The sequence below is a fragment of the Carica papaya genome, chromosome 1 (genome assembly GCF_054855325.1).
Source record: "Carica papaya isolate Zhongbai chromosome 1, ASM5485532v1, whole genome shotgun sequence".
In the NCBI taxonomy this organism is placed as follows: domain Eukaryota; kingdom Viridiplantae; phylum Streptophyta; class Magnoliopsida; order Brassicales; family Caricaceae; genus Carica; species Carica papaya.
In genome coordinates this window covers 14,330,347-14,342,990 of record NC_142309.1, presented here as the reverse complement: position 1 = coordinate 14,342,990, position 12,644 = coordinate 14,330,347, and the positions used below count along the sequence as shown (strand labels likewise).

General features: G+C 45.5%; 1 non-coding gene and 18 pseudogenes across 1 annotated transcript; all 19 read left to right on the top strand.

Moving 5' to 3' along the window:
* Window positions 1–461: 461 nt before the first annotated feature.
* On the top strand, window positions 462–580 carry LOC148269548 (5S ribosomal RNA; annotated as a pseudogene).
* Window positions 581–786: 206 nt separating this feature from the next.
* On the top strand, window positions 787–905 carry LOC148269547 (5S ribosomal RNA; annotated as a pseudogene).
* A 128-nt stretch (window positions 906–1,033) lies between these two features.
* Window positions 1,034–1,152, top strand: LOC148269546 (5S ribosomal RNA; annotated as a pseudogene).
* A 1,040-nt stretch (window positions 1,153–2,192) lies between these two features.
* On the top strand, window positions 2,193–2,311 carry LOC148269545 (5S ribosomal RNA; annotated as a pseudogene).
* A 560-nt stretch (window positions 2,312–2,871) lies between these two features.
* On the top strand, window positions 2,872–2,990 carry LOC148269544 (5S ribosomal RNA; annotated as a pseudogene).
* Window positions 2,991–3,522: 532 nt separating this feature from the next.
* Window positions 3,523–3,641, top strand: LOC148269543 (5S ribosomal RNA; annotated as a pseudogene).
* A 206-nt stretch (window positions 3,642–3,847) lies between these two features.
* Window positions 3,848–3,966, top strand: LOC148269542 (5S ribosomal RNA; annotated as a pseudogene).
* A 207-nt stretch (window positions 3,967–4,173) lies between these two features.
* Window positions 4,174–4,292, top strand: LOC148269541 (5S ribosomal RNA; annotated as a pseudogene).
* A 282-nt stretch (window positions 4,293–4,574) lies between these two features.
* LOC148269540 (5S ribosomal RNA) lies at window positions 4,575–4,693 on the top strand (annotated as a pseudogene).
* Window positions 4,694–5,253: 560 nt separating this feature from the next.
* LOC148269539 (5S ribosomal RNA) lies at window positions 5,254–5,372 on the top strand (annotated as a pseudogene).
* Window positions 5,373–6,257: 885 nt separating this feature from the next.
* LOC148269538 (5S ribosomal RNA) lies at window positions 6,258–6,376 on the top strand (annotated as a pseudogene).
* Window positions 6,377–7,231: 855 nt separating this feature from the next.
* LOC148269537 (5S ribosomal RNA) lies at window positions 7,232–7,350 on the top strand (annotated as a pseudogene).
* A 207-nt stretch (window positions 7,351–7,557) lies between these two features.
* LOC148269536 (5S ribosomal RNA) lies at window positions 7,558–7,676 on the top strand (annotated as a pseudogene).
* Window positions 7,677–8,267: 591 nt separating this feature from the next.
* On the top strand, window positions 8,268–8,386 carry LOC148269535 (5S ribosomal RNA; annotated as a pseudogene).
* A 561-nt stretch (window positions 8,387–8,947) lies between these two features.
* LOC148269534 (5S ribosomal RNA) lies at window positions 8,948–9,066 on the top strand (annotated as a pseudogene).
* A 205-nt stretch (window positions 9,067–9,271) lies between these two features.
* LOC148269533 (5S ribosomal RNA) lies at window positions 9,272–9,387 on the top strand (annotated as a pseudogene).
* A 558-nt stretch (window positions 9,388–9,945) lies between these two features.
* On the top strand, window positions 9,946–10,064 carry LOC148269532 (5S ribosomal RNA; annotated as a pseudogene).
* Window positions 10,065–11,243: 1,179 nt separating this feature from the next.
* Window positions 11,244–11,362, top strand: LOC148269531 (5S ribosomal RNA). Its single transcript, XR_015816091.1, has one exon. It is a non-coding gene; the product is annotated as a 5S ribosomal RNA (ribosomal RNA).
* An 883-nt stretch (window positions 11,363–12,245) lies between these two features.
* LOC148269530 (5S ribosomal RNA) lies at window positions 12,246–12,364 on the top strand (annotated as a pseudogene).
* Window positions 12,365–12,644: the final 280 nt, after the last annotated feature.

Genomic DNA, 12,644 nt, shown 5'->3' with positions numbered 1-12,644 from the left:
ATATTAGAACGAGAAAGATAGGTGAAGTGTGAACGCACAAGGAAATAAATGATGGGAGGGGGGACGGAAGGAGAAAGAGTTTATGTATTTGCAGCGCAGAATGAAACATGAGCGATCATATCAGCACTAATGCAACGGATTCTATCAGAACTCCACGGTTAAGGGTGCTTGGGCAAGAGTAGTACTAGGATGGGTGACCTCCTGCGAAGTCCTTATATTTCACCCATTTTATTAAGAAGTTCTCGTGTTGGACCTATTTTTTTGCAGATGATTCTTTCGACGTTACGCGCGACTTGAATTATGGTCCGCAGGTTTATTCGCAAATGTGAGTCACGGCGCCGTGGAATTTTACTTGATATTAGAATGAGAATGGGAGGTGCAGTGCGCACGCACAAGGAAACAGATGACGGGAGGGGGATGAAAGGAGAAGGCGTGTATGTATTTGCAGCGCAAAATTAAATAGGTGCGATCATACCAACACTAATGCACCGGATCCCATCAGAACTCTATAGTTAATTGTGCTTGGGCGAGAGTAGTACTCGAATGGGTGACCTCCTGGGAAGTCCTCGTGTCGCACAAATTTTTTTTCAAACGGGTCGTTTGACGTTACGCGTGACTGGAACTATGGTCCGCTTATTTATACATAAATGTGAGTCAAGAAGCATGGGCATTTTAATTGATATTAGAACGAGAATGAGAGGTGCAGTGTGAACACACAAGGAAACAAAGGATGGGAGGAGGGAGGGAAGGAGAAGGATTGTATGTATTTTCAGCACAAAATGAAGCAGGTGCGATCATACCAGCACAAATGCACCGGATCCCATTAGAACTACGCAGTTAAGTGTACTTTGGCGAAAGTAGTACAAAGATGGGTTACCTCCTGGGAAGTTCTCATGTTGCACCCATTTTTTTTTATCAGATGGGCCGTTCGACGTTACGCGCAACTGGAACTATGGTCCGCTGGTTTATACGCAAATGTGAGTCAAGACGCAAGGGCATTTTAATTGATATTAGAACGAGAAAGAGAGGTGACAGGTGTGATCATACCAGCACTAATGCACCGGATCCCATAAGGACTTCGCAGTTAACTGTGCTTGGGTGAGAGTAGTACTCGGATGGGTGATCTCTTGGGAAGTCCTCGTGTTGCACCCATTTTTTTTCCGATGGGTCGTTCGACGTTACGCGCTACTGGAACAATGGTCCGCTGATTTATACGCAAATGTGAGTCAAGACGCAAGGGCATTTTAATTGATATTAGAACGAGAAAGAGAGGTGAAGTGTGAACGCTTTATAAAATAAATGACGGGAGGAGGAAGAAAGGAGAAGGAGTGTATGTATTTACAGCAGGAAATGAAACAGGTGCGATCATACCAGAACTAATGCACCGGATCAAATCAGAACTCCGCACTAGAGTGTGCTTCGGCGATAGTAGTACTCGTATGGGTGACCTCTTGGGAAGTCCTCGTGTTGCACCTATTTTTTTCGGATGGGTCGTTCGACGTTACGCGCGAATGGAATTATAAATCACTGGATCATTCGCAAAGTTGAGTCACGGTGTCGGGGCATTTTACTTGATATTTGAACGAGAAGGAGCGATGCAGAGCGCACGCACAAGGAAACAAATGACGGGAGGAGGGATGGAAGGAGAAAGAGTGTATGTATTTGCATCGAAGAATGAAACATGAGCGATCATACCAGCACTAATGCACCAGATCCCATTAGAACTCCGCAAATGTGAATCATCAAGCAGGGGCATTTTAATCGAGATTAGAAGGAGATGGAGAGGTGCAGTGTGAACGCACAAGGAAACAAATTATGGGAGGGGAGAGGAAAAGAGAAGGAGTGTATATATTTTCAGCACGAAATGAAACAGGTGCGATCACACCAGCACAAATGCACCGGATCCCATCAGTACTCCGCAGTTAATGCGCTTTGGAGAAAGTAGTACAAGGATGGGTTACCTCTTGGGAAGTTCTCGTGTTGCACCCATTTTTTTTTTCAGATGGGTCGTTCGACGTTACGCGCGACTGGAATTATGGTCTGCTGGTTTATAAGCAAATGTGAGTCAAGACGCAGGGGCATTTTAATTGATATTAGAACGAGAAGGAGAGGTGAAGTGTGAACGCACCAGGAAACAGATGACAGGAGGGGAAAAAAAAAGGAGTGTTTGTATTTGCAACGCGAAATGAAACAGGTGCGACTATACCAGCACTAATGCACCGGATCCCATCAGAACTCCGCAATTAAGTGTGCTTCGTCGAGAGTAGTACTCGGATGAGTGACCTCCTGGGAAGTTCTCGTGTTGCACCCTTTTTTTTCGGATGGGTCGTTCGACGGTTATGCGCGAATGGAATTATGAACCGCTGGTTCATTCGTTAGGTGAGTCACGGTTCCGGGGCATTTTACTTGATATTAGAACGAGAAGGAGAGATGCAATGTGCACGCATAAGGAAACAAATGACGGGAGGGGGGATTGAAGGAGAAAGAGTGTATGTATTTGCAGCGCAGAATGAAACATGAGCGATCATACCAGCACTAATGCAACGAATTCTATCAGAACTCCGCAAGCTAAGGGTGCTTGTGCGAGAATAGTACTAGGATGGGTGACCTCATGCGAAGTTCTTATATTTCATCCATTTTATTGTGAAGTCCTCTTATTGCACCCATTTTTTTTGCAGATGATTCTTTCGACGCTTCGCGCGACTTGAATAATGGTCTGCAAGTTTATTCGCAAATGTGAGGCACGGCACCGTGGCATTTTACTTGATATTAGAACGAGAACGGGAGGTGCAGTGCGCACGCACAAGGAAACAAATTACGGGAGGGGGAAGAAAAGAGAAGGAGTGTATGAATTTACAGCGCAAAATTAAATTGTTCGATCATACCAGCACCATTGCACTGGATCTCATTAGAACTACATAGTTAAGTGTGCTTGGGTGAGAGTAGTTCTCGTATGGGTGACCTCGTGGGAAGTCCTCGTGTCGCACCAATTTTTTTTCAGACGGGTCATTCGACGTTACACGCGACTAGAACTATGGTCAGCTGGTTTATACGCAAATGTGAATCAAGAAGCAGGGGCATTTTAATTGATATTAGAACGAGAAAGAGAGGTGTAGTTTGAACGCACAAGGAAACAAATGATGGGAGGGGGGAGGGAAGGAGAAGGAGTGTATGTAATTTCAGCACAAAATTAAACAGGTGCGATCATACCAGCACAAATGCACCAGATCCTATCAGTACTCCGCAGTTAAGTGTTCTTTGGCGAAAGTATTATAAGGATGGGTTATCTCCTTGGAAGTTCTCGTGTTGCACCCATTTTTTTTTTCAGATGGGTCGTTCGACGTTACGCGCTAATAGAATTATGGTCCGCTGTTTTATACGCAAAAGTGAGTCAAGAACCAAGGGCATTTTAATTGATATTAGAACGAGAAGGAGAGGTGAATTGCAAACGCACCAGGAAACAAATGATGAGAGGGGGAAGAAAGGAGAAGGAGTGTATTTATTTGTAGCGCGAAATGAAACAGGTACGATCATACCAGCACTAATACACCGGATCCCATCAGAACTCCGCAGTTTAGTGTGCGTGGGAGATAGTAGTCCTCGGATGGGTGACCTCCTTGGAATTCCTCTTGTCGCACAATTTTTTTTTTAAACGGGTCTTTCGACGTTACGCGCAACTGGAACTATGGTCCGCTGGTTTATACGCAAATGTGAGTCAAGAAGCAGGGGCATTTTAATCGATACTAGAACAAGAAGGAGAGGTGCAGTGTGAACGCACAAGGATATTAATGATGGGTGGGGGGACGGAAGGAGAATGAGTGTTTGTATTTTCAGCACTAAATGAAACAGGTGCTATCATACCAGCACAAATGCACCGGATCCCATCAGAACTCCGCAGTTAAGTGTCCTTTGGCAAAAGTAGTACAAGGATGGGTTACCTCCTGGGAAGTTCTCGTGTTGCACCCATTTTTTTTTTCAGATAGGTCGTTCGACGTTCCGCGCGACTGGAACTATGGTCCGCTGGTTTATACGCAAATGTGAAACAAGAGGCAGGGGCATTTTAATTGATATTAGAACGAGAAGGAGAGGTGAAGTGGGAACGCACCAGGAAACAAATGACGGGAGGGGGAAGAAAAGACAAGGAATATATGTATTTGCAGCGCAAAATGAAATAGTTGCGATCATACCAGCACAAATTCATCGGATCCCATCAGAACTTTGTAGTTAAGTGTGCTTGGGCGAGAGTAGTACTCGAATGGGTGACCTCCTAGGAAGATCTCGTGTTGTACCAATTTTTTTTCGGATGGGTCGTTCGACGTTACGCGCGAATGGAATTATGATCCGCTGGTTCATTCGTGTTGCACCCATTTTTTTTTATAAATGGGTCGTTCGACGTTACGGGCGACTGGAACTATTGTCCGCTGGTTTATACGCAAATGTGAGTGAAGACGCAGGGGCATTTTAATTGATATTAAAACGAGAAGGAGAGGTGAAGTGTGAACGCACCAGGAAATAAATGACGGGAGGGGGAAGAAAGGAGAAGGAGTGTATGTATTTGCAGCGCGAAATGACACAGGTGCGATCACACCATCACTAATTCACCGGATCCCATCAAAACTTCGCAGTTAAGTGTGTTTGGGTGAGAGTAGTACTCGGATGGGTGACCTCCTGGGAAGTCCTCGTGTTGCACCCATTTTTTTTCAGATGGGTCGTTCGACGTTACGCGCGAATGGATTTATGAACCGCTTGTTCATTCACAAAGCTGAGTCACGGTACCGGGTCATTTTACTTAATATTAGAATGAGAATGAGAGATGCAGAGTGCAAGCACAAGGAAACAAATGACGGGAGGGGGGATGGAAGGAGAAAGAGTGTATGTATTTGCAGCGCAGAATGAAACATGAGCGATCATACAAGAACTAATGCCACGTATTTTATCAGAACTCCACAAGTTAAGGGTGCTTTGGCGAGAGTGGTACTAGGATGGGTGACCTCCTGCGAAATCCTTATATTTCTCCAATTTTCTTGGGAAGTCCTCGTGTTGCACCCATTTTTTTGCAGATGATTCTTTTGACGTTACGCGCGACTTGAATTATGATCCGCATGTTTATTCGCAAATGTGAGTCACGACGCCGTAGCATTTTACTTGATATTAGAACAAGAACGGGAGGTGCAGTGCGCACGCACAAGAAACAAATGACAGGAAGGGGAAGAAAGGAGAATGAGTGTTTGTATTTGCAGCGCGAAATTAAACAGGTGCGATCATACCATCACTAATGCACCGGATCCCATCAGAACTCTGCAGTTAAGTGTGCATGGGCGAGACTAGTACTCGGATTCGTGACCTCATTGGAAGTTCTCGTGTCGCACTAATTTTTTTTCAGACGGGTCGTTCGACGTTACGCACGACTAGAACTATGGCCCGCTGGTTTATACGCAAATGCGAGTCAAGAAGCAGGGGCATTTTAATCGATATTAGAACGAGAAGGAGAGGTGCAGTGTGAACGCACAAGGAAACAAATGAAGGGAGGGGGAAGGGAAGGAGAAGGAGTGTATGTATTTTCAGCGCGAAATGAAATAGGTGCTTTCATACCAGCACAAATGCGCCGGATCTTTTCAGAACTCTGCAGTTAAGTGTACTTTGGCGAAAGTAGTACAAGGATGGGTTACCTCCTAGGAAGTTCTCATGTTCCACCCATTTTCTTTTTCAGATGGGTCGTTCGACGTTACGCGCGACTGGAACTATGGTCCGCTGGTTTATACGCAAATGTGAGTCAAGACACAGGGGCATTTTAATTGATATTAGAACGAGAAAGATAGGTGAAGTGTGAACGCACAAGGAAACAAATGATGGGAGGGGGATTGAAGGAGAAAGAGTGTATGTATTTGCAGCGTAGAATGAAACATGAGCGATCATACCAGCACTAATGCAACGGATTCTATCAGAACTCCGCGGTTAAGGGTGCTTGGGCGAGAGTAGTCGTAGGATGGGTGACCTCCTGCAAAGTCCTTATATTTCACCCTTTTATTAAGAAGTCCTTGTGTTGCACCTATTTTTTTGCAGATGATTCTTTCGACGTTACGCGCGACTTGAATTATGGTCCGCAGGTTTATTCGCAAATATGAGTCACGGCGCCGTGACATTTTACTTGATATTAGAATGAGAAGGGGAGGTGCAGTGCGCACGCACAAGGAAACAAATGACGGGAGGGGGAAGAAAGGAGAAGGCGTGTATGTATTTGCAGCGCAAAATTAAACAGGTGCGATCATACCAACACTAATGCACCGGATCCCATCAGAACTCTGTAGTTAATTGTGCTTGGGTGAGAGTAGTACTCGGATGGGTGACCTCCTGTGAAGTCCTCGTGTCGCACAATTTTTTTTTCAGATGGGTCGTTTGACGTTACGCGCGACTTGAACTATGGTCCACTTGTTTATACACAAATGTGAGTCAAGAAGTAGGGGTATTTTAATCGATATTAGAACGAGAAGGAGAGGTGCAGTGTGAACGCACAAGGAAACAAATGAAGGGAGGAGGGAGGGAAGGAGAAGGATTGTATGTATTTTCAGCACAAAATGAAACAGGTGCGATCATACCAGCACAAATGCACCGGATCCCATCAGAACTATGCAGTTAAGTGTACTTTGGCGAAACTAGTACAAGGATGGGTTACCTCCTGGGAAGTTCTCATGTTGAACCTTTTTTTTTTTTTCAGATGGGCCCTTCGACGTTAAGCGTAACTGGAACTATGGTCCGCTAGTTTATACGCAAATGCGAGTCAAGACGCAAGGGCATTTTAATTGATATTAGAACGAGAAAGAGAGGTGATGTGTGAACGCTCTAGGAAACAAATGACGGGAGGAGGAAGAAAGGAGAAGTATATGTATTTGCAGCAAGAAATGAAACAGGTGCGATAATACCAGAACTAATGCACCGGATCAAATCAGAACTCCGCACTTAAGTGTGCTTCAGCGAGAGTAGTACTCATATGGGTGACCTCATGGGAAGTCCTCGTGTTGCACCCATTTTTTTTCGGATGGGTCGTTCGACGTTACGCGCGAATGGAATTATGAACCGCTGGATCATTCGCAAAGTTGAGTCACGGTGTCGGGGCATTTTACTTGATATTAGAACGAGAAGGAGCGATGTAGAGCGCACGCATAAGGAAACAAATGACGGGAGGGGGGACGGAAGGAGAAAGAGTGTATGTATTTGCAGCGCAGAATGAAACATGAGCGATCATACCAGCACTAATGCACCGGATCCCATCAGAACTCCGCAGTTAAGTGTGCTTTGGCGAAAGTAGTACATTGATGGGTTACCACCTGGGAAGTTCTCGTGTTGCACCCATTTTTTTTTTCATATGGGCCGTTCGACGTAACGAACGACTGGAACTATGGTCCGCTGGTTTATAAGCAAATGTGAGTCAAGACGCAGGGGCATTTTAATTGATATTAGAATGAGAAGGAGAGGTGAAGTGTGAACGCAACAGGAAACAAATGGCGGGAGGGGGAAGAAAGGAGAAGGAGTGTATGTATTTGCAGTGCGAAATGAAACAGGTGCGATCATACCAGCACTAATGCACCGGATCCCATAAGAACTCCACAATTAAGTGTGCTTGGGTGAGAGTAGTACTCGGATGGGTGATCTCCTGGGAAGTCCTCGTGTTGCACCCATTTTTTTTTCCGATGGGTCGTTCGACGTTACGCGCGAATGGAATTATGAACCGCTGGTTCATTCGCAAAGGTGAGTCACGGTGCTGAGGCATTTTACTTGATATTAGAACGAAAAGGAGAGATGCAGAGTTCACGCACAAGGAACCAAATGTTGGGAGGGGGGATGGAAGGAAAAAGAGTGTATGTATTTGCAGCGCAGAATGAAATATGAGCGATCATACCAGTACTAATGCACCGGATTCTATTAGAACTCCGCGATTAAGGGTGCTTGGGCGAGAGTAGTGCTAGGATGGGTGACCTCCTGCAAAGTCCATATATTTCACTAATTTTCTTGGGAAATCCTCGTCTTGCACCAATTTTCTTGGGAAATCCTCGTCTTGCACCAATTTTTTTGTAGATGATTCTTTCGACGTTACGCGCGACTTGAATTATGGTCCGCAGGTTTATTCGCAAATGTGAGTCACGGCACTGTGACATTTTACTTGATATTAGAACGAGAACGGGAGGTGCAGTGCGCACGCACAAGGAATTAAATGATGGGAGGGGGAAGAAAGGAGAAGGATTGTATGTATTTGCAGCGCAAAATGACACAGGTTCGATCATACCAGCACTAATGCACCGTATTCCATCAGAGCTCCGCAGTTTAGTGTGCTTGGGCGAGAGTAGTACTCGGATGGGTGACCTCCTGGGAAGTCCTCGTGTTGCACCCATTTATTTTCGGATGGGTCATTCGACGTTACGAGCTAATGGAATTATGAATCGCTGGTTCATTCGCAAATGTGAGTCTCGGTGCCGGGGCATTTTACTTGATATTAGAACGAGAAGGAGAGATGTAGAGTGTACGCACAAGGAAACAATTGAGGGGAGGGGGGATGGAAGGAGAAAGAGTGTATGTATTTGCAGCGCAGAGTCAAACATGAGCGATTATACTGGCACTAATGCAACGGATTCTATCATAACTCCGCAGTTAAGGGTGCTTGGGCGAGATTAGTACTAGGATGGGTGACCTCCAGCGAAGTCCTTATATTTCACCCATTTTCTTGGAAAGTCCTAGTGTTGCACCCATTTTTTTGCAGATGATTCTTTCGACGTTACGCGCGACTTGAATTATGGTCCACAGGTTTATTCGCAAATGTGAGTCAGGGCGCCGTGGCATTTTTTCTTGATATTTGAACTAGAACGGGAGGTGCAGTGCGCACACACAAGGAAACAAATGACGGGAGGGGGAAGAAAAGAGAAGGATTGTATGTATTTGCTGCGCGAAATTAAATAGGTGCGATCATACCAGCACTAATGCACCGGATCCCATCAGAACTCTACAGTTAAATGTGTTTGGGCGAGAGTAGTACTCGGATGGGTGACCTTCTGGGAAGTCCTCGTGTCGCACCAATTTTTTTTCAGACAGGTCGTTCGACGTTACGCGCAACTGGAACTATGGTCCGCTGGTTTATACGCAAATGTGAGTCAAGAAGCAGGGGCATTTTAATCGATATTAGAACAAGAAGGAGAGGTGTTGTATGAACGCACCAAGAAACAAATGACGGGAAGGGGAAGAAAGGAGAAGGAGTGTATGTATTTGCAGCGCGAAATGAAACGGGTGCAATCATACCAGCACTAATGCACTGGATCCCATCTGAACTCCGCAGTTAAGTTTGCTTGGGCGAGAAAAGTACTCGGATGGGTGATCTCCTGGGAAGTCCTCATGCATCCTTTTTTTTTCGGATGGGTCGTTCGACGTTATGCGCGAATGGAATTATGAACCGCTGGTTCATTCGCATAGGTGAGTCACGGTGCCGGGGCATTTTACTTGATATTAGAACGAGAAGGACAGATGCAGAGTGCACGCACAAGGAAAGAAATGACGCGAGGCGGGATAGAATGAGAAATAATGTATGTATTTGCAGCGCATAATGAAACTTGAGCTATCATACCAGCACTACTACAACGGATTCTATCAGAACTCCGTAGTTAAGGGTGCTTGGGCGAGAGTTGTACTAGGATGGGTGACCTCCTGCGAAGTCCTCATATTTCACCCATTTTCTTGGGAAGTCCTCGTGTTGCACCCATTTTTTTTTCAGATGATTCTTCCGACGTTACGCGCAACTTCAGTTATGGTCTGCAGGTTTATTCGAAAATGTGAGTCACGGTACCGTGGCATTTTACTTGATATTAGAACGAGAATGGGAGGTGCAGTGCGCACGCACAAGGAAACAAATGACGGGAGGGGGAAGAAAGGAGGAGTGTATCTATTTGCAGCGCGAAATTAAATAGGTGCGATCATACCAGCACTATTGCACCGGATCCCATCAGAACTCCGCAGTTAAGTGTACTTGGGCGAGAGTAGTACTCGGATGGGTGACCTCCTCGGAAGTCCTCTTGTTACACCCATTTTTTTTTCGGATTGGTCATTCGACGTTACGCGCGAAAGGAATTATGAACCGCTGGTTCATTCGCAAAGGTGAGTCATTGAACCGGGGCATTTTACTTGATATTAGAACGAGAAGAAGAGATTCAGGGTGCACGCACAAGGAAACAAATGACAGGAGGGGGATGGAAAGAGAAAGAGTGTATGTATTTGCAGCGCAGAATGAAACATGAGCGATAATACCAGCACTAATGCAATGGATTCTATCAAAACTCCGTAGTTAAGGGTGCTTGGGCGAGAGTAGTACTAGGATGGGTGACCTCCTGCGAAGTCCTTATATTTCACCCATTTTATTGGGAAGTTCTCGTGTTGCACTCATTTTTTTGCAGATGATTCTTTCGACGTTACGCGCGACTTGAATTATAGTCTGTAGGTTTATTCGCAAATGTGAGTCACGGCGCCGTGGCATTTTACTTGATATTAGAACGAGAACGGGAGGTGTAGTGCGCACGCACAAAGAAACAAATGATGGGAGGGGGAAGAAAGGAAAAGGAGTGTATGTATTTGCAGCGCGAAATTAAAAAGATGCAATCATACCAGCACAAATGCACCAGATCCCATTAGAAACTACGTAGTTATGTGTGCTTGGGCGAGAGTAGTACTCGGATGGGTGACCTCCTTGAAAGTCCTCGTGTCGCACCAATTTTTTTTCAGACGGGTCGTTCGACGTTACGCGCGACTAGAGCTATGGTCCGCTGGTTTATACACAAATGTGAGTCAAGAAGCAGGTGCATTTTAATCGATATTAGAATGAGAAGGAGAGGTGCAGGGTGAACGAGGGAAGGAGAAAGAGTGTATGTATTTTCAGCGCGAAATGAAACAGTTGCGATCATACCAGCACAAATGCACCGGATCCATCAACTCCGCAGTTAAGTGTGCTTTGGCGAAAGTAGTACAAGGATGGGTTACCTCCTGGGAAGTTCTCGTGTTGTACTCTTTTTTTTTCAGATGAGCCGTTCGACGTTACGTGCTACTGGAACTATGGTTCACTGATTTATACGCAAATATGAGTCACGACGCAGGGGCATTTTAATTGATATTAGAACGAGATAGAGAGGTGAAGTGTGAACGCACCAGGAAACAAATGACGGGAGCGGGAAGAAAGGAGAAGGAGTGTATCTATTTGTAGCGCGAAATGAAACAGGTGCGATCATACCAGTACTAATGCACCGGATCCCATCAGAACTCCGCAGCTAAGCGTGCTTGGGCGAGAGTAGTACTCGGATGGGTGACCTCCTGGGAAGTCCTCGTGTTGCACCCATTCTTTTCGAATGGGTCGTTCAACGTTACGCGCGAATGGAATTATGAACCGCTGGTTCATTCGCAAAGGTGAGCCACGGTGCCGAGACATTTTGCTTGATATTAGAATGAAAAGGAGAGATGCAGAGTGCACGCATAAGGAAATAAATGACAGGAGAAGGCATGGAAGGAGAAAGAGTGAATGTATTTGCAGCGCAGAATTAAACAGGAGCGATCATACCAGCACTAATGCAACGGATTTTAACAGAACGCTGCAAGTTAAGGGTGCTTGGGCGAGAGTAGTACTAGGATGGGTGACCTCCTGTGAAGTCCTTATATTTCACCCATTTTCTTGGGTAGTTCTCGTGTTGAACCTATTTTTTTTTCAGATGGGTCGTTCGACGTTACGTGCGACTGGAACTATGGTGCACTGGTTTATACGCAAATATAAGTCACTGCGCCGTGGAATTTTACTTGATATTTGAGCAATAATGAGAGGTGCAGTGCGCACGCATAAGGAAACAAATGACGGGAGGGGGAAGAAAGGAAAAGGAGTGTATGTATTTGCAGCGCGAAATAAAATAGGTGCGATCATACCAGCACTAATGCACCGAATCTGAACTCCTCAGTTAAGTGTGCTTCGGCGAGAGTAGTACTCGGATGGGTGACCTCTTGGGAAGTCCTCGTGTTGCACCCAATTTTTTTTTTTAGATGGGTCGTTCGACATTACGCGCGACTGGAACTATGGTCCGCTGGTTTATACGCAAATGTGAGTCAAGACGCAGGGGCATTTTAATTTATATTAGAACAAGAAGGAGATGTGAAGTGTGAACGCACCAGGAAACAAATGACGGGAGGGGAAAGAAATGAGAAGGAGTGTATGTATTTGCAGTGCGAAATGAAACAGGTGCGATCATACCAGTACTAATGCACCGGATCCCATCAAAACTCCGCATTTAAGTGTGCTTGGGCGAGCGTAGTACTCATATGGGTGACCTCCTGGGAAGTTCTCGTGTTGCACCCATTTTTTCTCGGATGGGTCGTTCGACGTTACGCGCGAATGGAATTATGAACCGCTGGTTCATTCGCAAAGGTGAGTCATGGTGCCGGGGCATTTTACTTGATATTATAACGAGAATGAGAGATGCAGAGTGCACGAACAAGGAAACAAATGACGGGAGGGGGGGATAGAAGGAGAAAGAGTGTATGTATTTGCAGCACAGAATGAAACATGAGAGATCATACCAGCATTAATGCAACGGATTCTATCAGAACTCCGCAGGTAAGCGTACTTGGGCGAGAGT